Consider the following 25028-nt stretch of genomic DNA (forward strand, 5'->3'; position numbering starts at 1 on the left):
GTGTTATTTTCAGTTGTACTTTGGTGTCTCAACTGCGTATAAGAGGGGGTGGGGATATGCTGAGAAGCGTTTAAAAAGGTAAATGTCAGCTCCTTCATTTCGCTTCACTCCTATTTTTGTGCACGTTTCCCTTTTGACATTGTACATGTTATTTATATATTTATTTATTTATCCATTATACCCTCAGGGGCAAAGGCATTACAGAGGGTAGTGGGTAATGCAGGTTACAAAGACAATCAGTACAATACTGTGAATTTTGCTAGAACGCAATTTAAACATTCTCCAAAATAAACAAAGGTTGTTAGTGCATCGCGAAATAGTTGATTAATTTCAATGGCTGCAATATCACGAGGGAGGCGGTTCCATCCGACAGATGTCTGGGGAAGGTAAGACTGAAAAAAAGCTTTAGTATTGCAATTTTTGATGCCAATGTTGTGCCGATGATTAATGCGATGGGAGATGTATTCCGGTGGTGTTACAAAATAGTCGTGTAGCGTGACATGGTGATATAGCTTGTGAAAAAGAGTGAGGTGACTGATTTTCCTGCGAGATATTAAAGGTGGGAGAGAAAGGCTCGTTTCCTGGCTGTAATACTTGTGATATGGTTGTAAATTGAAAAGATGAAAAAACGACTTGCCGCAGGTGGGCAACGATCCCACAACTTTCACATCCGGTTTTTCATCCACTTTCATTTCCATTAATTTATTGTTTCTTTATTTCATTTATTAGGCACAAATAATTTCTCCTATGTTGTCCTTGGTGTCAGTGATTGTTGGCCTCTTATGATAAAACTAATGCAAAATTTTGCGTTCCGAAAAAAAAAGTAAGAGATGTGAACATCTTCAGCTCTCATTTAACGAGGCATAAATACTCAACATGGCTTACGCTGCATTTTTGGGCTCCCCAGGCCCACCAGACAATGCAAAGGCGGAAAATTCGTCTCAATAATATATTCACAAGGTATCACTCTGAAAACTTGATGGAAACATCAGAGGGAGATTTTAAATATTTCTGCCAATTTTCATCAAAGTATATGAGCCCTTTTAAATGGTTATTTTTGATAAATTAACTGGTGTCATAAAGCAGAACATGAAAAGTTGAGCGTTGTGGTATACATAATGGTGGTGCCAGAAGCCTCCCTTTCTTTTCACGAGCACAACGCTCTCCATCTAACACGTTTGATTACCATTTCCGAAGCTTCCCTTTCAAACAACTACTCCCCTCCTCGAATACAACCAAGAGAGAGAACGGATATATGTAGAGAGACAGGGCGGTTAACCACATGCACTTTGGTTGGCTGCCCTGCGCGAAAGGATGGGTAGGGGAATAAACAGAAAAAAAATTGATCGGACGGAGAGAGAGATAGGCAAGACTTAGCCAAAATATAAGCAAAGTTTAATATAGATGTTCGCCATAAACAGTTAGTAAAGTTTTCTCTCTTCAATAGTTTCAAATTTGTTTGCAAATGTATGCGCACAAGTTCCTATTATGCTTGTGTGGCAGATTGCTGTGGCAGAGTGCCGCATTTTCATGAACATACTCAAAGTCTTAGAAATCTAGTGAGAGCGATACTCTCTAAGCAGCACGACATCGTTCACAACAGGTGGGAAATCCTCCGGGAGGTCGTGCAGACGCTCCGTGTTGGTGCCGACATCTCCCGGCTGCCATCGGGCACCTGCGTTTTAATAATATTTATGTAATTAGCTCATCAGAAATTGCAATGAATATACATCAGCAACCGTGAATTGTGACACGTAGCTGTGTTGTACGACAGATGCATTCGAATTCATCTGGCAGAAACTGACAGTTTTCAGAGAAGTGTGCTGCTAATAATGTGGTCAGCGTTTTTCCAAAAACACTTTTAGGGGAGAAAGTAGATGTGTATCTTTCAGTCGGAGTGGGTCTTTAACAGTTTCCCCGGCAACTTAGATCACTGGACTTGAACCAACTCGCCCACCGACATATTTTACTCAACTACATTTCTAGCACATTAGGTCCCTTGTTTTTTAGTGGCTTTGCTCGGTTCTGACCTACTCCCTTCTACTAAGTCATTGTTTCTGCATCACGCTAATATGTACCCATTAGATGACTGGATAGTCTATGGCCTAATCGGGATGTTTTGTTGAGGGAAGCTCGTACTAAACGAACCGTCGGACCAACTTGGGCAACTCGATATGCCCACGAGTTGCATGCCCCTCTTCCTGAACCTCTTTGAAGTCAACATGGGCATTGGGTATGTGCCGCTCGTCAACAAAGCCGTTTGACAACTTACTGAGTCTCCAGTGCTGGGCGAAGTCTAAGCCGCGTTATGTATATTCAGACAATGTTGTTATAATATACAGGCTGTTCGAATAATCATATACCAAGAGTTAAAAATATGCAAATCTGCGTAGAGGGACCGAACCAGCGTAATTTGGTTTGCCATCGCTTCGAAAGTATTATCTTATTTCGCCTAATTACATATTTAGTCATAAATATTTCATCAACTTCTCAAACATTATAATTAGATGAAAAGTGTTAATGAGAGATTATGGATAAACATGAAAGATTCCCGATATTGCTTCTGTTGCTCAGTACGTGCTTAGTGAAAGTGCTTTTCTGAGCGTGAAAGAAGCCTGGGAATACTGGCAAAAGTGCCGCGTGACTGTACGCTCGAAGCTCTTTGCGTGTATTCGTGGCCTTCTTCCACGCTCGCAAAAACACTTTTATGCACCACGTATGGAGCAACAGAAAGCAGTATTGGGCGTTCTTGACGTTGCCCTGCAATTTTCTCATTGACACTTTTAAGCTAGTTACATTACTTGAGAGGATGAATAATTAGTTCATGCTAATTGTGTAATTAGGCGGAATTCAAAAAATGATCCGAGTATCTCCAAGCGACGGCAAACAACATTACCATGGTTTTGTCCAGCTACGTGGCATTTACATGTTGTTAAAGCTTGGTGCATGATAGTTCCGACGCCCCATATATTCACAAATTTTACGACGTATCCCTGCGCCCGTATGGCTTATTGCAAGCCGTGTCTGCGATTTCTCTAATTGCATGACGCCATGTTGAATGCACGCCGTTGATATCAGCTTTCATTCCGCGGCGTTTTCGCCGTAGTACTTAGCACTACGTACAAGCTGCGCGACACTGCACTGCATTCGGGATAGTGCCAGGTAAGGAAACCGGTTGTGAGGTTTCCAGGCCCAAGCACAAATTAAGAGTCGTCATGCCAGTACTGTCACTATCGCACTATCGTCATCCACGTCACCGCCCTCTCAATGTGGTCGTCACGCACACACTCGCGTTACGCACCCTATTAGTCGGTCTACACAAACACGTTAATCTATCTGGCAAAAGTTTTCGAAACTCCGAACAATGCTGCATAGCAAGCGTTCTGCAAAATGGTTCGGATAACGTTGACTCAAGCGATGCACTAAAATTGCATAATTTTTATACCATATTGTTGAGTTTGTGTGTAACACTGCTTAACAATAAAGGCATAATAGTGCATTTAAAACTGTTCAATGATTATGATTGGCAAAGAAGTATGCAGATCCTTCGCCCTGTGGAATTCTATGGAATGCAAAACATGTTGAATGTTCATTGCTATCGAGCAGTGTTTGGGCTTCGGCAAAGCGTTGCCCGATGGACTTGATCATCTTTTGAAAGGTGAGCCACTGTTTATGCGTGACTCAAGCACCTGTTTTAAGACAGGAGCAATATTATATGATGGCAACAGAGATAGCCTGGCAGCCAGGCGAATGGCATAACAACATTTTTTGAACTTTGGAGAAGAAATGTTGCAACTTGTTTCGTTAAGTTTAGCTATACCGAATTACGGTGCAATGTAGCATAGCTTTTATGCAGCGGTAGGTGCTACAAGGAAAGGATTGAGAAATGTGGGCAAAATTCGAAAGGCGGCTTCACACAACAAAGACTGCCATGGTGCAAGCTGCCCTAAAATAGGATCAGCGGAAACTGGAACGCTTTCGCTTTTATAAGCAACTTGATGCTGCGTGACGGGAGGCACGTGAAGGACTGTTGTAAAACTGGCTATTAGGTACGTATTCGCTTCCTGCATTTGTGGCCTTGAAGAGCCCTAAGCACCCATCCGCGCTCTCAAGCGCACTTGCACTCATCGTGAAGCATGCGCTTGTAAGGTGACGTTAGCCCTACCACTCTCAGAGAAATAGTTGTCCTTGGATTATCAGAAGCCTGTGTGGGAAAAGGCGAGAGCGTAGCCCAATTACTAGAGCATTGACATGTTGTGTTGGAAGAATGGAGTTCATTCCAACGTCGGGTAAATATTTTTCTTTTCAAGGAACCTTACACAATGGCACCCGGAAATCTACCCACTTACTGCGAAAAGCCTGTAATTAGTGAAACAAGGCTTCACCTTGAAAAGATAAATTACGCGGGAATGTTATCATTCAGGACCCTAGCATGGCACTAAGCTGAAAAGTTTGTAACTTTTCACTCATCTCTGAGTGAAAAGGTGTATATGGTGTCTGTTCAAATGAAAGAAGTGTTAGTGCTCTGGGCCTGTATTCAAATAAAGCTATTATGGTATACTTACTTTTCAGAACTATTCCTACCCAGTACTGATGCTGGTCATATTAGAGTCAATGCGAAGAGTGCTTACGAAGGAAAAGCTTCGTAAGGTCGCCCCCATAATTCACTGCGCTAGCAAATGCCACGCAGTTACTACATCAACATATTTTCTTAGGACACAAACAAAGAAAGGCAATTTTACCGCAAGACATATGCAATTTGGTAAACATGAGTATTTTTAGCAGTGCCTAAATGGGATGCTTACAAGCACGTGCATACTGTCCAAAGTACAACGCTTAGCAACTGCTTACCCAGTGATGGAAACTGTCAGTCCATTCGTAGAACAAGAAATAAAGACACAGGGGTTTCGAATTTCCATACTTTGACCAGCTGGAATAAAGTATCCCAGAAAAAAACACCCACCTAAAGAGAATCAGGGAACACTATATTAGACTTCCTTTTATTGAAAATGTAGGCATAATTTTCAAGAATTTTCGTTATATCCGGGTTTCTTAGTATAATACATAGAGACCTTGTGCTACCCTGTGGGCTTTCCCGTAATTTATTATGTACAATGAATTGACATATATATTGCCCCCTATACTGTGCCATGAGAAGTGAGTCATCTAGTTGCGCCGAACATATTGCAGATCTGTTCATACCAAAGGTACTCATACTTATCAGTCCTGCAATAATGCATTCAACGGCGATATTATATCAAATTCTCGCAAACAGCCATCAAAGAAAACTTCTGCAACAATTCCTCATTTTATCTTCAGTAGAATTCAGCCACTGTTGTGAGAAAGTTAGCCCCTTCAGCATGCGCAGCCAAAGAATTCCACAGCCAACAAGACATGATTTCGTATCTGGCTCAACATTGCTGAAATAAGAGTTGCTAAATGGGGTACACAGGGAAAGCACGACATGCCTTAATAAAGCTACTTCGGGACAGCTGAAATTCGGGTTAGCTGGCCATTCATGACCGTCAAATAACAGCACGTACAAAAACAAGAGAAGAACAGAGAAGCTACCTATGCAGCGCGGTGTACGTTTCTCTTACATTGGCCCTTTGTGTTTCGCACGCTGTTATTCACAAAACAATTTCACAGTATTGAATGTCTGGTTGGACAATTCGCAGCCTTTGCAGCGGTGCGATTTGCTGATAGTCACTGATACGGCTTAGAAATTAAATCGTGCCATCAGAGAAGGCTTTGTTGAGAGCACTACAGGTGTTCGGGCATGGGGCTAGTTGGGTTGAAACGTTGGCTGCTTTCATCGCAAGATCAAGCAACATGCGAAAGTTGTAGCAGACATACCCTGTCCTGTCATATCATAAAACGAAATCGGCAGGACTGCCTAGTCAATTCTACAACTTACCTCAAAATAACCGTAAGCAACCGTAATTCTGAAGGGTAAGGTAACCCGGAATAATTATTTCCGGATTCAAGCTAAGAACGCACGGAAACAGTACATTAAAGCAGTGAAAAGCCCACATATACGAGGATGCATCATGACATCTACAACCACAAGGTTTCAACAAACAGCTACTAGTTATATTGCATCTCGTGGTCGTGGAAAGAGGCGTAGAGTCACTACTTTTCTTATTTCCTGGTCATAGGTGGCAACTCAACAGACAGCCCTTCATGCTCGTCTGACACGAATTCTCAATTACATTTAGTATTACGCGCGGCAAGCGCTTGCCTGCGTCGTGTTTTAGCGACACGTGTTTCTTATCTTTCAAAGAATGTCTAGTCAACTATGTACCGACTTTCTGTGAGCTTTCACATAGAAAAAATTACCAATTTTCAAAAATCACTCGCACATCTACCTAGCTTACTGGACAGATACAGCTCTTTAGTTTTTTTTTCTATTCGTGGTGGAGTTATGAGGTATGCTTGCAGTCAAAGCTCTGCAAAAAGTAAAAGTCCAAGAAATTTCTTAGATGAGGTAATGTTTAGGAGATGAAAGCAGCGCTATCTTCTACATAATTTTATGGCGGTGTTCCGTACTATTGCTTTGTCGAGTCGAACTCCTTAGATAAACAAGGGAGAGATCTGCAGGAGCAAGTACAGGAAGTCATCAACACTGGCCATAAAAGGAATGCCTCCCGCTGTGCCATTACAACGTGACCCACCTTACGTTATTATCATTATGTTCTATCAAAACACAATGACTCACAAGAATACTGACAAGAATACTCATACTATTGCTTCCCGCGGGGTCATCTTTCGCACAGCAATCTCTATACATAGATGGACGTCAACATGGGCACTACTTTACATCAAGGCTATAACTTCACCGCAATACTTCTGTACCTCCTATCTCGACACATTCACGCGAACTTTACATACACACTGTGAACAATATTACGGAGTGTGTAATTGCTGAATATTCGTAGTTTCAATTTTCCTACGCCTCAAATAACCATAGAATTATGAAACAAACCTTATACAAAGCAAGACCAACATCTTATCGTCATAATATGAAGGTGCCGCAAAATATTGAAAACTAAATAAGAAGCCACTCATGATTAAATTACAGTTGGTGACCTCCTTGTGAATAGCTAGGAACATTTGCACTGAGCTTTTACGTATTTGTCAAAATTTTTAAGATGGCGCCATTCTCATGTAAAGTGCCGTGCTCCTGCAAAACAAACAATTCCCAAAACCCTGGGGGCTTCATCACCAGCATAATTTCCGGCCATACGCTTACGTGTGCTTCTTCGAAGGTCCACATACAGCCACCGCCACTAAATAGCGTTGGACGCAACAACTTACACACAGGTACTCACTCGAGTTCGCTCATGATTCCACTCACGCTCAACTGTGCTTTCTCAATGTTCTCACACCTGTCCACTCGCATACACGGGCCGTCTGTTGGCACCCAAATACTCAAGAGAATAATGATGTCAGTGTAAGTAAATGAGCTCGTGAGCATTGTGACTTATGCTTGAGAGCTCATAAGAGCCTATAGTGTAAGAGGATAAGCTGCTGAATTTTTGAGACACAGTTTTTCTCGCACACTGCAGGAGTCATATGATCGCAAGCAATCGTATATTTTCGTGCAAGCACAACAAAATCTAAACATTTCTCTAGCACTGCACGCCTGTTCGGTATTTCAAGTGTTTATCACGGCAATATACCAGTAGATTATGGATGCAGAAAGTGACGAAAATTGCGTGCACCATTCTTCTCACCTCAACTAGAGGGTTAATGTTGTGTTTGGCACTGAGACGATACGAAAAAAAATCCTCGTAACAGTGTGCGGGCGGGGGGGTTGAATATCAATAATTTAGAGCGAATCGAATACAAATCGAATAATATCGAATATTTTTCCAATAGCTTGCAAATATTTTACTGTTTACTCATCATTATGCTGAAATGATTGGAAACTCCGGGTACTCAAAAGATCAAAAAGTTGCCGTCTTGACACTACAGAATGCTTCAATAAGATCCTAAAGCATTTGAAAACAATTAACAGATTGTTAGCAAACTCACAGCTCATGGGAAAATTAGAGGTCACGCACTGACGTATAAAGTTTGTAAAGGTAAACTTGTAGAGCTACTACTTTCTGTGCGCACCAACGCGACCAGACATACGTGTAGGCTGCGGCCATGGCTAAGGGAAAATAAACACCTCTTCTCTAGTAAAAATTGTTACGGATAATGGTGCCATTGTTCTTAAGTTATGTTTCAACGAAGTGTATTCTGATTTAATCCGATGTAAAAGATGCAAGGGCGGCATCTATATAGTACCAAATACTACCCACTATCGTATGCCGTGTCTAACCGAGATTTTGCAGCGAGTGATCCTGTTAAGGCGTGAAGTATGGCTGACTGGGTGACGCAGCGAGCTCTAGTACGTTATGTCCACTGCGGATAGTATAAAATTTTGTGTTTCTCGTGTAGGGTCGATAAAAGAATGTCTTCGAAAATGATGCGTGTTTTCAAATATTCCTATTTGATTCAAGTACCTAATCGAATCATGATGATTATTCTACTTGAAGACAGAATGCAGTAGTGCAATACTCGATCTGTTATTCAAAAGTTTAAAATAGTCGCTCACTCATAGCTCGCAAAGCGTAAAAACCTGTATGCCAAGACCACAGGCTCTTCCTTCGCAATGTAAGACATTGTTTTTCTCACTCTTCAAAGTACGAATCATTGTATAATACAATAACACCGTGAACAATGCAGTGCTTAAAGCTTAAAACTGTAAGGATTTACTCACTTTCATGGTATCTCACAGGACAACGGATATCAGGGGTCCGCTGAGCAAATGAAATTTTCACTATTAGTATGATCACCCCTACTAACAGTTTCACCTTTATTTGATGCGCCTGGATTGTCTTCTGAACCTAAGGAAAGAGAGGTTGTTGCTTAATATTTTCCTCATTTGAAAAAAAAAGAGATTGGTTCTGACGTGCGCAGCTTTTTGTAGATGAAACTGCTTCATTTAGAGGAAAGCTGCAGACGTGGAATGGACAACTTATTGGCTGGTAGTTCACATAAATGGGTTTTTGAACTTGTGTTTGCCTACTTAACATGATGTCATGAATCCGTGCTATTGCCTTCATTAGCAGGAGGCGATGACAAAGGAGAACATCCCTTACAAAAATCATTGCAGACTTGCTGCAGAAATTCTGCATACCCCGAGTCACCCGGGATGCAGAATATCTGAAGACAGGTGACAGACTTTCTGTCACCCCCTGTCACCTCCCAGCGCCCAATTTGTACACCCTTTCTGCAGAAATTCTGCATACCCCGAGTCACCCGGGATGCAGAATATCTGAAGACAGGTGACAGACTTTCTGTCACCCCCTGTCACCTCCCAGCACCCAATTGGTACACGCTTTCTGCAGAAATTCTGCATACCCCGAGTCACCCGGGATGCAGAATATCTGAAGACAGGTGACAGACTTTCTGTCACCCGCTGTCACCTCCCAGCGCCCAATTGGTACACCCTTTCTGCAGAAAGTCTGCTCAATCTGTGTAGCTGCAGGATACAGCATTTCTGCAGAAAGTCTGTCGAGATTGTGGTCACAGGATTACAGCATTTAGGCAGACATTAGATAGAATTTCTGTAGCCCCACTATGGGGAACTGGCATGCATGCATGCAATAAAATAACAGACGCAATAGTATTCTTTGCACATTTTATTTGTCTCCGATTTCTTCCGGGCTGCTTGGTTGGGACCAAGAATATCGCTTCCAAGGAATGAAGTAGTGAGTACCGACATCTCATGTGAGTGGCAGTGACCGCCTTGCACACACCTTGTCGCAGCATGCAAATCAGATGCTTTGACGCGCTGTTCAGCCTGCAGAAGTGCCGCAGGCTCCCAAGTGGCGTAGATTCCTCTGGCTCACAAAATCGTGACATCCCTAAACAAGAAGAAATGTTCAGTTTACTGTAAAGTTAACCCTGCTGAAACTGTAAACTTGTGACATTGTGAAAAGTCTCGTACAAACAGCTACATGAAACTGCATGGTTGCACAAATACCCGATTATTACATCACAGGCAGTTAACATGTAAATGGAACTGGAGCAAACATGAATCTACTATAAAAAACTTCACACAAACGCACGTCTGTACCAAGTCAAATGCGAATTGCACAACCAGAAAACTCGTTAACACATGATAAGCGTTCGAAAACCTAATTTATTTATGCGGTGCAACAAAGCCCTGCCCCAAAGGACGATGCATTGAAAAAGAACAGACTCCCTCTTTTTCAGGTGAGAAAACAATTTTTTCCATTAAAGATAGATACTGTTGTTGAAATCTCGGAACCATTTACAAATACACGAAAACACATGACACCCAACGCAAGAAATACAGGCTGTCTGAAGACACTATATAAATAAAAGAACTTGCATACAAGCTAAAATCTGGCCATGCGTCGTACACAGCAATCGGGTGCCATCTCGCGCAGCCGTTAGCTGTGAAGACGACAAATCGACGTACCTCTAGAAATGGCTATACGATTTCTCGCTGAAAAATTACGTACAGAAATAGTAACTTTCCCTGCTTGAATTTTTGCGCCTATTCAAATCAAACAGTCCCCGGCGCAAGGAAACTTCACAGCAGAAAGCAAATAATCGATAGATTTTGGCAACATCACGTTTTAGGGCAATTTTCATCAAACTTCGCTAAATGCGCCCTGCGACAAGAACGAACATTCGAAAAGCACGATCATGTTTGTCACGTTACTAATCACCTTGTTACTCGTACAGGAATGCCCACTTCACGGACTACAAGAAAGCGCGCACGCGCCGGACTTACCTTTCTAGGCGTGCTCGGTAAACGAGTCTCCGTGACAGCTGCTGCCGCATCGCACAGGTACCGCAGGAAGGACAGTCGGTGCACGGTGCCTCCAGCGTCAACAGCGTAGAATTGCAGATGAACTACAGCACGTGGTAGCACAACTTTCAAAAAATTCTTCCGCGCACTGTGATGGAATGCGAGCGCAGCAAGAGTACCTCGGCTTTTCATGAGCCGGTAACAAAGAAAGCGCGACCGGGTCATAACTACGATAATTGGCATCGGCACACCACACGGAAAACACTGAGAGCTACATTATGCAGTCACAGGGGTTTTGGATCATTAATACACACAAAAATCGCCACAATTCCTCTCGGCACGGCATGTTCACTACCTCATCGGTCGCCGTCAATGCGGCGTGCACATGGCGTGCACGCGTGCACGCCGTGACTTGTCGGTGACCAGGTGCAGACGGGAAAATATACTCACCCGTAATTTTACCGGTGCTCGCGGCCAGCGCCTCCTGGGGGCCGGCGCCGAAAGCAACCACGCAGTCGGTGGTCGGATGGATGGTGTCGGCGTCGCGCGGTAGATATGTCCTTAAATTCGGGCTGCGGTTCGAGCCATAGTATAACTGCTGCATTTAATGTACGTTATGTAACACGCCAGTATTACCTTATTAATTATTAATTATCTATTTTAATGTCTTATTTTATTTTTATTATTTTATAATTATTAATTACCTTATTTCAATTAGTATTCAATAATTGATTTATATAACTGCCATTATCAGACTGTTCTTGTAGCAATCAGTGACAAAGTTTTCAAAATGTTAAAATGGCAAAACAGAGCGCAATGATAAAATGTGTCATGGTTCAGGATGCGCACACGTGTGGGTGTGTGTGTGTGTGTTTGTGTCTGTTTGTGCTTGTGTGCGTGTGTGATTCGTGGGTGGCTGAAAGGTGAAGCCGATTTAACGGTTATAAAATGTGTCATGTAGAATATATATATATATATATATATATATATATATATATATATATATATATATATATATATATATATATATATATATATATATATATATATATATATATATTTATATATTTGGCATGCATATTACATACAAGTCTACTTACTTGCCGTCCACACAGTGTCTGCAGACAATATGCAGACAATCTGTAGACTAGCTCTACATGGAGCTGACTGGTGGGTGACTCATGGGTGACTGAAAGGTCAGACCTATTGAACCGTAATTATAAGATGTGTCATGGTTTAGAATATGTATATATATGCGTTTATATATAGATATACATCTACACACACACACACACTCGCTGGGCATGCATATTACAGACAAGTCTACTTGCAGTCCGCACGGTGTCTGCAGACATTCTGCAGACTAGGTCTACGTGGAGGTGACTGGTGGGTGACTCATGGGTGACTGAAAGGTCAAAACTATTCAACCGTAATTATAAAATATGTCATGGTTCAGAATATGTATGTATATATAGATACATATACATATTTACACACACACTCACTGGGCACGCATATTACAGACAAGTCTACTTGCAGTCCGCACGGTGTCTGCAGACATTCTGCAGACTAGGTCTACGTGGAGGTGACTGGTGGGTGACTCATGGGTGACTGAAAGGTCAAAACTATTCAACCGTAATTATAAAATATGTCATGGTTCAGAATATGTATGTATATATATATACATATACATATTTACACACACACTCACTGGGCACGCATATTACAGACAAGTCTACTTGCAGTCCGCACGGTGTCTGCAGACATTCTGCGGACTTAGTCTACAGAAAGGTCGAGTCTACAGATAGGTGACAGGGGTGACTGATAGGTGACTCATGAGTGACTGAAAGGTCAAACCGATTTTTGTAAGGGATAGCATTTGCGAATAAGAACAATCGTATTTAGTGCCGCGACAACCTGTCATTGACGGTATATAAACTAAGATCTGGAATAGAAAAATACCGCTAGCAGTTCCGACCCAACATGGAACCATACGATGCCTTCTCAGAACAGACGAGTACATTGAAAATATAAGTAAATGTCTCAAACACCGAAAACGAGGAATGGGCTTGTGCTAACTGTATTTACTGTATAGCCATAGCATATTGTACAAATGAAATTAAACTGTGGCATTCCGCACATGAAACAATTCGGCGGACTTCAAGTAAACGCCGGTACTTTGGTGTGTCATCACCCAATTTCATAACTACTTCACAAGTCAAGTTTCGGAGAACAATTTTTCCGAAGTCCAGTGAATGTGAAATTTCTTATGATAATGGTAAGGACGTCAGTGATCCAGAGTCCACTGCGAACCATTTAATGAACACTTTAAATCTGTTTACCCTAAAGACAGTGGTATCTTGCCAACTCTGTGACTCCTTATCCGCTATTTCAGATGTTCTTATCTCAGAGAGTGGCATATTAAACATGTTACTAAAACTTGATACGAAAAAATCGCCTGGGCCTGATGGCATCCTGAATGCGTTTTTAAAAAGATATGCAGCATGGTCTTCTAGGTATTTATGTTTTATTTCGCAGATCATTACTCGAGAGTGAACAACCACACAACTGGGTAACTGCCAAAACTAAACCAATACATAAAAATACAACAAAAACCACCTTCCGAATTATTGATTAATTTTATTAACTTCAATATGTTGCAAAATAAGGGAACATATAGTACAGAATCGTATTCTTGAATTTCTTGATGAACACAACTTCCTAACTAGGTATAAGCACGGATTCAGAAAAGCATTTTCAACTTGCACAGAGCTTGTTGACACCATACATGATCTTGCGGAATACATTACCCGTGGCGAACAAATAGATGCTATTTTTATGGATTTCTCCAAAACGTTTGATAAGGTCTTGCACTAAAAGTTACTCTTCAAATTAGACAAGGTACTTAACAATAAAATGTTGATGGGTTGGTTTTTTCATACCCAACTAAAAGAGAAGAATTTGTATCTTTTCGCGACTGTTATTCAAAACATGTGAAAGTTGATTCTTGTGTTCCCCTGAGCTCAGTAATCGGTCCTTTGTAGTTTCTGTTACTTATTATTGATATCGCGACACAAGTTCCTGATAAGGTCAAGCTTTATGAATATGATTGTATTTGACACTATGAAGTTAACAGCACACCCGGTCAGTTGCTCCGAATGAGGCATCTCATAAGGTGCGAAGAATGGCAAGCGGTTAATAACTTTGATAAAACTGACTTAACGAAGATTAGTCATAAGAAAATTCTTAGGTACAACGTTAACGATATATTTCAGTAGAACACGTTGTGCGGCTAGTTGGTTCATAGCTTTCAAACTATGAAGCGCCAATAGAAACAGCATGCCAATGAAGAAACGAACAATAACAGGACAAGGCTTCATTAACTGGACAACCGCCTTGCCGTGTTATTGTTTGTTTCTTCAGTTGTGGGCTGTTTCTGTTGGCGCTTCATCTTTTGGAAGATAATTTTTCTGAAGTAACTGAATATAAGTACATGGAGTTTTATATAACGAATGATCTGAGCTAGAACAAGCACATAGCACATATAACAACAAATGCGAATTATAAACTTTTTTTCTTTGGCGTGCTCTCAAGCTTCTAACACCGTCTGTCTGCCTTTTAGCGTACAAATCAATTGTATTACCAGTATTAGGTTATGCCGCGATCATATGGGAACCATCTACTTAGTCGAATATTAACGAACTAGAAGAAAGTGCAAAGGCGAGCGTTGCGTTTTCGATACAACTCTTTCAGGGACTTCAGTTACGGACCTTTTAAACAGAGCTCAACTTGCGCCATTATCTTTAAGATAACGTTGTTCAATGCTTAAGTTCTTATATCAGTAGATTAATGGCCATTTTAAAAATGACACGGCCGACATGTTCCCCCTTTTTCTTCTGGCTACTCAACTACGCATAAACAAGACCTTTATATAACCCCCTTTCGCACGCGCCATAATTGCTTTAATTATTCACTCTTTCTTAACGCCATAGGTGACTGGAATAAGATAACTAATGCAATTGTTTCAGCACCCTCGTTGCCGCTGTTTTCCTCACAGTTAGAATATGAACTTACTAAATGAATTCTGTTGAAGTGAACTGTTCCTACTTGTATCCTATTGTCACTAGTTTCCTCTGAACGACCGTGCTAAATACTCCAAAATGGACCCCCCCCCCCCTCCTCATAACGAAAGCATTGATGCTTTTATTGTGTCGATATTTCTTGTGCCTCGAAGGCTCATATCTATCGTATCTTCTGTATAACCTGTATCTACTATGTCTTCACGTATGCGCCATTCTTTGTTTTCAATGATATCATTAGTACCAACCTGGTAAAATCACCGAAATGCGTTGCAGTATATCTAAACAAACAAAAATACATCTTCATCCGCTCGCTTCGCTCCCTCTTCCATGGTGGCTCTGAGCGTTCTAGTGCACTTACTCGCTGCTGCTGAATTTGGCGAGATTTGCTTTGCCACGAAGTTCTTTAGATTGAGGAGCTTGCACCAGTTCTTCCCATTGCAAAATCAGTTGTATATACAAGACTTGTATATAGAGTATGACGTTATTTAAACAGTAATGAAATTGTCAGTTGGGCTTGCTAGATCGGAGCCGTTCTACGAGACGCTAGCGTGCCACGCTCCCGCCCGCGTCTGCTGTCCTCACTGCTAAGACTTCATCCTCCGCGGCGAACGCCTTGTCACCATGTGCTAGGCTTGACAAGACAGCGCGCTCTGCACTTAACCAAGAAAGTCTCTCCACCCCCTCACGGAAATAGTAGCCTTGGCAAGTACTATAGCCTCCTAGAGTGCCACATTAGGACGCTGAAGGCACATCTGGGGAGAGTGGCACCGGCATGTGATCTTCATCCCTCGTTTCAAGCGAAACTTGGATTGGCTCACAAGTGGCGTTGACCTGTTCAGGCAAAGCAAATGAAAGAAAATCGCAGTTGCTCCCAGGGAAGCTGCAGGGAAGGGCGGTTTGATCAGTTGGCAGAGGTGCCGGCGCCGGAGAGTGAGCCATTAGTAAGGATTCCAGCTGCATAGGCGCGCGCTCACACCACGCGCGCAACCAATCAGAACCGTTTCGCTTCCGCCGGGGAGGGAAAGGTCCGGAAAGGGTATCGGGCGCACCGCACCGGCCATAGAGAAAGGAATATAAGAAGAATTGACACAACCACAGAGCCTAGCAGCAAAATTGACGGCAGCGCACCAAACGGATGGGATTAACACCTTCCGGTTTCGTTTTTGAACGCGCACGCGTTCCAAGCACTAGCTAGCAAGCGTTACGCCGGCTGCACTAATCGGCGTTTCTTTTTTCGTTTATTTTCTTCTGCTGGCTAACCACGGGCGCAGAGTGCGGAATCGTTTCATTATTTAGAAAAAATAATTTCGAACAATCTTTACAAGCCTCCATCGAATCTGTTCCACGTGCCATTTCATAAAGTAGACACAAAATGCCTCGTAAATAAGGAAGTGTTTATTTTGTTCCATATAAACGCTCTTTCCGGGCTTTTTGTGTGTTTATCCAACATCGTGGTGCCAGGTAAGCAGCAGTAGTTCCCGTGCGAAGCTACATCGGACGGCATCAGCTTAAAAATAAATTACAGTCGTGTCATTTTGGTGTTTCGACCTCATAGAGATACCGCGTGTAAAGGAGAAGCGTGTGAAAGTGGTGAATGCGCAGCATTACGAACCAAAGCAATTCCCTTCGACGTTTACATGGCGTAGAAAATAGTCGACTTATACGAAACAATACCCCAAAATATGAAGGCATCTGATTTCCAAGCACTCCCCATTGCCAGGCATTATTTCCTGCACTTTAGGAACACAGATACTCGGACGACGGCGCGTGTCCAGAACAACTTGGCCTCAGCCGGTGCGATGGTACGCTAGACACACAGAATTGGCCATAACACTGGCTCTCAGCGGGACCACGCTAGACGCTCGTTGAATGCCTTCTCCTCGCACTCAAGACAAATGTGTAGGTGCAAAGAGTGTTTTCAGTATTTCCGAAGACCTGATTTTCAAGTTCTTGGTTTTTCAGCTTATCGGCGTAATCTTTTGCGCGTTCTGCCGGCACAAACAACCGACTCCCATGTTGCCACTCCAGGTAGTCGCTCGTCGCGTTTTAAACAAGCGGGGCGCTAGAAAGCATCACAAACTTGTCTCGCTAAGATTCAGTACATATACATATACAGTATATATACATAACTATATTTGTCACCACGGCCGAGCTGCTCTTCGCTAACTGTGTCACAACGCCGGGCACGGCCACTGGGCTTCAATAGTAACCAAAAAGTAACGAAATTACTTACGATAACGTTGGGGCCCCGAGAAAGCGCCAAAACGTGTCCGAATAAGATTCAGTACACGCGAAACTGCGCCACACGGCCCAGCTGCTTTTCCCTAACTGCGTCACAAAGCCGGGTCTGGCGAATGTGCCCAAAAATTGGCGGAATAGATTGTAACCATGCTGGGGCTCATAGAAAGCGTCGCAAACATCTCCCAGTACGAGTTATTAACTCATTAACTCAAATTAATTACACCAGGACTGCCGAGCTGTTTTTCGCTAACTGCGTCACAAGTCTCGATTCCGTGCCGTAAAAGCTAAAATTGCGTGAAATGCGTCGCGTACTGTCCAACCGAATTTCTCAGCTTGCCTTAGTCCAATAGTGCAGTGGCGCCGTGTCGAAATGCAGAAGGGACGCAAGAATACGCCGGGAGCCCAGGAAACCAGGCTACATCCAAAAACGACAGACGGGTCGCCGAACAGGCGAGCGTTCACATGCACCGACCGGCGTCGCACGCTTCGGTGGAGTGTCTGGCGTATGACGCATGCATACGGCGCGTCTGGCGTGCCGCTAGCTTGTTGCTAGGTAACGCAAGAAAAATACGTCGCCAAGTATAAATTAATTTCTACGCAAATTTTTTTTAGTTTTAGTGGTAAAGAATAAAAAAATAAATCGTTTTCTAACTTCATTTCCCATTCTTTTTTTTCCCCCATGCTCGCGTCAGCTAACGCATGCGATTAACACTAGGTGTGACGTGTTTCCTGTTGCCAGATTTTTCTGAGTGTCCACTCTTGCTGAATTTCTTTCTCTATACGACCGGCTTCATTTCCGTTCAGTTCTGTCTTTGAAAACGCATGGGATGGCCACGCGTTGTGCATTCCCCCGAGTAACGGGCAGCGTTCGACGAGCGTTGGCGAGAACTCGCCCATGAATGTGCTCGCATCGGCGCGCCGATCCAGCCGTTAGAGGCGCCCGAGCCCAGGCAATCAGGCAGCGACAAGAAGAAGATTCCGAGCTGAGGCAGCGAGAGGCAGAAGCAATCCGGCACCGTTGCCTTTGGGTTGCTTAACCGTGACCAGGGTCAGGTGCGCGCTTACGTCCATTTTCCGGCAGGGGAAGGGTTGGTCATTTCTTGGGTTGGCTAGTGTTACAAAGCAGGCCTTATATGACCATAGCCTTCATTGCATATGGGGTGTTTTCATTTTTTGCAGGATTTGGCTACTCGTTTTCCATATACGCAGCAACAGGCCTATTTAAATAACTTTCCTCAGCACTTAAGTATTTCGCAGTATTTAAGAGTTATAGATAATTATTAAAAACAGGAAAAACCACATTTTTTCTTGCTATATGGCGACTATACTTTCACTGATCTGTCGAGTGGTCACGGCTATATGCTGTGGAGGATCAGAAACCTCATAGAAATAAGAAGAATGCACTAATATAAAAATTATTGTTGGTTTAGAACTTCCAATACTTAAGTGAACTACTCAACAAGCGTCAAAAACATCAAAATCAATCGGTGAGCTGGTCCCCCTTTAGACACTTGCTTTTTTATTGCGATAGAAATTATACTGACACCCAAGTCTCATTTTTGCCGTCGCCCCTCCCGTGCCGCTTCAAATAAAGTGCAAGTGCTAGGAGAACGAGCGGCCCGCACGACCGCATGTTAACGGTCACGTGATGTGCTGCGGGTGCGCGGGCAAGCACGCGAGGGCGAACCCAAAAGAACAGTGACTTGATGCACGCTGTCTTCCATCGCACCAAATGTTGTAGGACAGGTCAACGAACCCGCGCTGCCCCACATCCAGGCTATAAGAGCAGAGCGCATGTCTGCTTCTTCAGCGCAGCCGTTGGCGCGTGCGTGTGCTAGTGCATACGCTGCCCGCACGCCGCTTGCTGGAAGCGATGCTGGTGCTGACGTGAGGCAACGGGCAAGCCGAGGTGGGTGCACGGAACAGCTTGCCAGGCGCCGAGTTTTAGAGATCATGTAATCTGAATTTTAGAGACATCGCTCAACTGAAGTGGTGAACTGCAGCGGCCGTACGAAACGTTCGCTTTAAAAGAAGCATGTAAACTTTGCGGCACCAGCGGTTTTCATCACGCCATCGTTGGGACAGTGAGTGATCAGGGTGATTGGAGTGACATGGGGGGGGGGGGGGGGGTTCGTGTTTGTCTGCGTGCGCGCCACACCATGCTTGTTTATTAATGAAGAAAATGTTTAATGCATTGTACATGGTTCGTAGAATTATTATGAATCTTCGAATATTCTTTTAATTGTATAACATATAGATATAGCGAACAGTGTTTTGCCTTTCTAGCGAAACAGACATATGATGATGTGCCAATGAAATTTCTCCCCAAAAACGCACTCAGCGTGTGGGTGGGATGGGCAGTCGCGGTCTCACATATAAGGCCAATCTGGGCACCAAATATTTCGTTATGAAAGCTTTTATGCCACCGAATAATAGCGATATCGAGGAAATTAAGGCGCGAGAATTCTGTGAGTGTATAGATATAGCAAGATTGCGTCGTTGTGAATAATTTATTTGGGCAGAGGACACAGCTGCCGAATGAATTAGAAAGCCTACGCTTCTTGGTTAGTGTAAGCATCACAAGATTTCATGTCTAGCGCTTCTACTGGCGTTACCGCGGCCGCGTCGCAAGGAACCGATTGTTCCAAATGGTTCGTGTGCTGCCTAGAGCTTAGTATTCTAGAAAAAGCGGAGGCGTAAGCTTCACAATAAGATCAACACATTGTCCAGATTTCAGGCCACTACCCAAAGTTGCACAATGGCATTTTGTTCACACGTCTCGCAGCCGTTGTGATCGCGCCTTTGTAACTGCCGCGTGGCCTACCCGATTGCAATGGCGTCGGGAGCAGGGGAGTTTTCTGTGATGGAAATCGCAGACTGCACAGCGTAAATGTACATATTCTCCCTTCACTAGCACGAAGGATTTTTCTGTTGCTCAGCCTACCAATTCGCCGGCTACGCTATTAACCACGGTGAGACACGCTTGTGGCCTTGCCCCGTAATTGGAGACGGACAGATGGGTTCCGGAAGGATTCGACGTTGTACTGCTCTGTCGAGGGCTACCCAAAAGTTTAACATGTACCATCTACAGACGTTTGTCTTAAAGAGGAATCTTTAACGGCACACTTTTTTGCCTAGGAAAGAAGAAAGGTTTGTGGGCGCAACAGTAAGCACGCTCAGACTAAAACCATGTTAAGCAATTGGATCTGTCTTTCAGCGCCTATACGATAGTGTCACATTAAAAAAGGTTAAGAGAAATGCTGTCAGACAGTTGTAAAGGCGTCAGTTTGAACAAGTTTTCTAGTTTGCTCGATAAACGTCGAGGCATCGACCTTCAGGTATTCTTTGCTGTTAAGACGCAGAATGTCGATTCCACATTAAAAGTCATTGTTTCCTAAAACGCATTCTAGCAGAAAGAACGCACTCTTATCTCTGAGAGATATGATAAAAATTCATGATATAAACCTCCCGTTTTTATTAGCAGTTTGAAAGAAGTTTCGCACTTTTTAGCTAACAATGCCGAAGAAGGCTATATGGTATCTCATCTTTACATAAAATATCCGTAATATTCCTCATCGTTTGAGGAGCTGCTTGCGAGCAGAAATGTATTGACGAGCAAGGTTTGGCGTCTTTACAAAATGCGTCGATTTCAGTGTCTATGGCTTCACGAAGCTTTTAACTATGCACTTTCCATGCGCATTTGTGTGCTGGGACGAAGTGGAGTACATGCAAGGAATGGCGACCCCGTCAGTGCTTGCTTGGCACTACCACTCTGCAGGCTCTGTAACCATCCTGCCGACCTACATCACTATATCTGGGCATGCCAACAGGTCGCGCGCACCCAGAAACATGGCACCCACCCTGCACTCACTTCTGGTGATCAGTGCGAGGCCATGCTGCTCAGTAGCGACCCGGAGGATCAGCTGTGGGTCGTCCTGATGGCCGCTGACGTTGCCAGACTACACACACACACATATATATATATATATATAGATATATATATATATATGTATATATATACACACACATATATATATATATATATATATATATATATATATATATATATATATATATATATATATATATATATATATACATATATATATATATATGCGTATATATATATATATATATATGTGTGTGTGTGTGTGTGTGTGTGTGTGTGTGTGTGTGTGTGTGTGTGTGTGTGTGTGTGTACAAAGACTGGCCGCCGTAAAAGGCAGGGGGGCGAAAGGGGCCGTCTCCCGCCACTCTCACTGCCTTTGACCCCATCAAGCACTCAATAAAGGTTATTTCTCTCTCTGCCTTCTCAATAACCTACTCATGGCGCCAAGTGACAAGGCTCTGTCACGTGATGTCATGAGTAGCCTATTTTTTGCGCCGTGGAATACATGCACTCATGTGTAAGAAAATATATAATGCCTTTATTTAGAGCTGATATGTGCTTTCATTATTCCTTTTCGTTTATTTCTTTTGAGCTACTTTACTATTCTTACGTGTATGTTCTATATTTCTAATATGCGCTCGGTCCATGTCTGCACAAATAGTATTTATGTGCTCAGGTGCGAAACGGTACCTCATTGTGCTGACCAATGAAAGAAAAAAAGAATTAAATATCATGCGATTGTTGCGGTTAACGTGAAAATACCCTAAGCGCAAAAGAACATAGTTTATGCATTAAACTACCACTGATAAATATAATGAATTGCTAATCGAATAAAACCTTCTCAGCCATTCCTGTAAGTTGAGAGCCCTGAATCATTCTTGTGTCCGAACAAGAACTTCTGAGTGGAGCATACTTGTTGAGTTGGTTAGCAAATTTTTATGCGGAAACTGTCGAAACAGCCACAAATAATAATGTAAAAAAGCAGCTTGTTTACACAACAAGGTGCCCTAGCCTGAAGCACTAAAATTGCTGCCTGGTACTGACAATGTGGTACTCCGTGCTATAACCGAATGAGCAGTCAAAGCAGCTGTCTGAAATGCAGTACCAGCTCCACACTCTGGGCTCATGCATGGTTTGCAGAGAACTATCGTGTCGTCATAAATTTTTCTGTCGCGTTTAATTGGCGGTGCACTCCAAGATTCACGTATGCCCGAGCGCTGATTTGATGAAGAAAACAAATACTTCGACCAGTAGAACATTCGTGCAAAGATTCCAGCATAAATTTCTGAAACATGCGGCAGCAACCGGCATTTTTTCGCAGAGCAACTGAAGGGAATATACAGTACAGGCAGCGTCAGGAGCACACTTACCCTGTGTGGACACATCCTGCTCTGTTTCCAGCTGTATGCAATGTGCAATGCTAGCTGACAGCTGCAGCAATGCATAGAAAACAATTTAAGCAGTGGCTGCGAATTTTGTTACTGTACCAAGCAGAATAGTACGTAACTTGTTTGTTCATGCAGTGAAGAAGAATTGTGCCGTCATTAAATCAGGAACGAAAATAAAGAGGCAGCAGTACATCACTTAAGCGGTTCGGACAATCCTCGTGCGAATGAAAGAAAGCACAGTTTCTGAGACATCCCTTGGTCACTTGTACGATTGTTCTCTCGCAAGGCGCAAAAAAAAAACGATTTTCAAAGAATCGAAATAATATAGGCGCTCCGCGGCGTGAGTTCATCGCTTGTTTCATTTCATTTCATTTATTGAAGCCTTAAAGGCCCGGAGGCTTTACATAAGGCGGGGGCATAGAATGCAGGACGAGCTCTTCATCATGCAGAAAAAGGAGGGATAAGAGGAAGAAAAGATAGAAGATTAGAAACGGAAATAACACTCAGGAAGTAACCGAGCAAGCAGCACAATCATCGAAATCACTGTGTAAAAGAAATATTAGGCATGAGAATGAATCACTAACAATTAAATACTTAACAGGGGTCAAGTAGCAAGTGCATCTTTCACAAAACATTCTAGGTGAGGCGGATTGTTCGTTTTTCACGGAAAGTCATGTGGTCGGCGCAAGAAACAGTACACTCGGGAAAAGTGTTCCACACCGCTATTGCATTTTAAAAAAAAGGGGGGTCCTTCACCAAAGACGCGTGGCACTGAATGTGCGCGACTGGACAGCTGTGGTTTAGGCGGGGTGAGATTCTTGGCGGAAGTCGTAGTCGAGGATGTCAGGCTATTGGGTTGAAAGTAGAAAAAGTGAAGCATGCCGAGACGCGAGATGATACGACGTGTTTGGAGACTGGGAAGATAGAGTGTGCGTTTTAGTTCAGTTATGCTGGTCTTACTTGAGTAGTTTGACAAGATAAAGCGTGCGGTAGGATTCACAGTGGCTTGTAATTCGTAGTCAACACGAAGAAAGGAAGTTAACCGAGGGGCCCAAATTTTATTAGTCATATCATAACAAGCCAACAAACACTGACACCAAAGACAGCATAGGGGAAATACCCCTATATTGTCCTTGGTGTCAGTGGTTGTCGGCTTCTTATGATATGACTTATAATTGGTAGGCGAGATATGCTTGTGAGGGGTGCCTGATAGATGAAGCGTACTCCAGTTTCGGCCGAACGTCTGTCTTATGTGGAAGTTGTTTAATAGCGGGCGATGCAGATTTCGGATTGCGACGCAAAATAATCAAATGTGCGTGAGGCGCTTACTCATATTGTTTTATTGTGAGTAACCCATGATAATGGCGATGTCAAGTGAACAACACCTAGATACTTATAGCAGTATGTTCGTGGTATTTTAGTTGAACCTGTATGGTATGCGTAATTTGTGATGCTGCGCTTACGGGAAAAGGACATTCATTGGCACTGATTAAGGCTAAGAGGTATGAACCATTTTTCACACCATGAGCGATAGTGTCTATGTCTTTTTTAGGTCAGTGGAATCACCAGAGTTATGGATGGCGTTGTAGATGACGCAGTCATCAGCAAAAAGTCGAAGTCTAGTTTTTGTGTTAGATGGCAGGTCATTGATATAGATTAAGAATAACAGGGGGGATAAGCCTGCTTCCTGGGGGACACCGTATGTAACATCAGAAAGGTGTGAGTCATGAGAGTTAGCGGATGTGTATTGTGCGCGTCCTTTCAAGAAATGTTTGATCTAAACAATCAATGATGGGGGGATTCCACGAGTACATAATTTGGCAAGTAGGTGATTGTGGGGGACATGGTCGAAAGCCTTCGAAAAGTCTAAGTAGATGGCAATTTGTAGGTGATCATCCACGTGCTGTAAGATTTCATCGGTGAATTCAGAGAGATGAGTTTCGCAAGATAATTGTTTTCTAAAACCATGCTGATATGAATAGAAGAAGTTAATTGATTCAAGGTAGTTCTTTAGATTGGTTGCGGAATGTAGATTGGTTGCTATAATATATTGTAGCAGTTTAAACGGGATACTTGTTAGAGAAATTGGACGATAGTTACACGCTTTTGTTAGATCACCAGACTAATGGATGGGAATGACTTGAGCCTTGTTCCGATCGTGGGGAACTTCACCAGTACTGATTGATTGTTGGAAAAGTAAGCTAATTATTGTGCTTTACAGGAAAATTATGTCTTTAAGTAATTTGCTGCTGATTTGATCGCAACCAGAAGAGGAGGATAATTTTAGAGCGTGTATTAGTCCAGCTATTCCGTCAGCGTTAATCTGGATATCGGGCATTGTGTTCGGCGAGCGTTGTGGTAATTCGATAGAACTGAAATTTATAGCAGGGGAAAATAACTGATCTGAAGAAGTTGTTAAAGAATGTAGCACATTCTTCAGTTTCAATTAGTACGTTGTCGTCGTTTGATAGCTGGAATTGTGTTTGGCGCTTAGGCGGGGAGATAATCTGAAAAAATTTACGAGGGTTAGACTGAAGGATTGATTGTTACATCCTTTTTGCGACAAAAAAAACAATAGGAAAAGTTGCAGG

At 42.9% G+C, this 25028-nt stretch overlaps 2 long non-coding RNA genes across 3 annotated transcripts in view; both read right to left on the reverse strand.

Annotated features, from left to right (window-relative positions):
* Positions 1 to 1373: 1373 nt before the first annotated feature.
* LOC135920789 (uncharacterized) overlaps positions 1374 to 25028 on the reverse strand; it is a 121242-nt gene continuing 97587 nt past the window's right edge. The window contains exons 1-4 of one of the 2 annotated variants that reach the window (XR_010570311.1): positions 22420 to 22567; positions 8771 to 8897; positions 4852 to 4963; positions 1374 to 1675 (exon numbers count right to left, since the gene is read on the reverse strand). This is a non-coding gene — a long non-coding RNA (uncharacterized lncRNA). Of the gene's footprint in view, positions 1676 to 4851; positions 4964 to 8770; positions 8898 to 22419; positions 22568 to 25028 lie in introns of those variants that run through there. The other variant, XR_011507965.1, reaches the window with a different exon arrangement.
* On the reverse strand, positions 9683 to 11260 carry LOC135920785 (uncharacterized). The gene is made up of 2 exons (XR_010570308.2): positions 10820 to 11260; positions 9683 to 9920 (listed from the first exon to the last, which is right to left on the reverse strand). It is a non-coding gene; the product is annotated as an uncharacterized lncRNA (long non-coding RNA).

The sequence above is a fragment of the Dermacentor albipictus genome, chromosome 8 (genome assembly GCF_038994185.2).
Source record: "Dermacentor albipictus isolate Rhodes 1998 colony chromosome 8, USDA_Dalb.pri_finalv2, whole genome shotgun sequence".
Classification (NCBI taxonomy): Eukaryota; Metazoa; Arthropoda; class Arachnida; order Ixodida; family Ixodidae; genus Dermacentor; species Dermacentor albipictus.